The following is a 508-nucleotide window of genomic DNA, read 5'->3' on the forward strand; positions in this document are numbered from 1 at the left end:
CACTTAGATTTCAAGTATGTGGTTTTAATTTTAGGTTTTATGTTTTTACCCAGGTGTGTCTCATTTTATTTTCTTTAATAAAATGTATTTGTCATTTTAGTTACAGTGTTTAATGATAATAAGTTTCTTCTTGTTACAACATTAAAGACCAATTTTGTAATATGATTTTTAAATAAAGTAACAAAGTCTTAGTAATATGTTTAATATATGACATAAACAAGGTTGTTTACTTGTGACATAACCTTGTAAGACCAGATGATACAATGATTCTCTAGGGTCATCACTTTAAATCCTAGTCATAGGCGCTATGTTTATCTCTGAGTTATTTTCCTAAGGCATGAAATAGATCTGCTTTTAAATTCATTAACTGCTCTAAGTTGTTCCAGAGTGAGTGGATGTGCCTTTGTACATGAATAGAGTCAATTGTGTACTAGTGCCTCATCCTGGCGTAGTTCCTGACTTGATACAGGTGCTGCAGGCATGGGTACATGCATCCCACCACCCTAAA

This window comes from Polypterus senegalus, chromosome 5 (assembly GCF_016835505.1).
Source record: "Polypterus senegalus isolate Bchr_013 chromosome 5, ASM1683550v1, whole genome shotgun sequence".
Classification (NCBI taxonomy): domain Eukaryota; kingdom Metazoa; phylum Chordata; class Cladistia; order Polypteriformes; family Polypteridae; genus Polypterus; species Polypterus senegalus.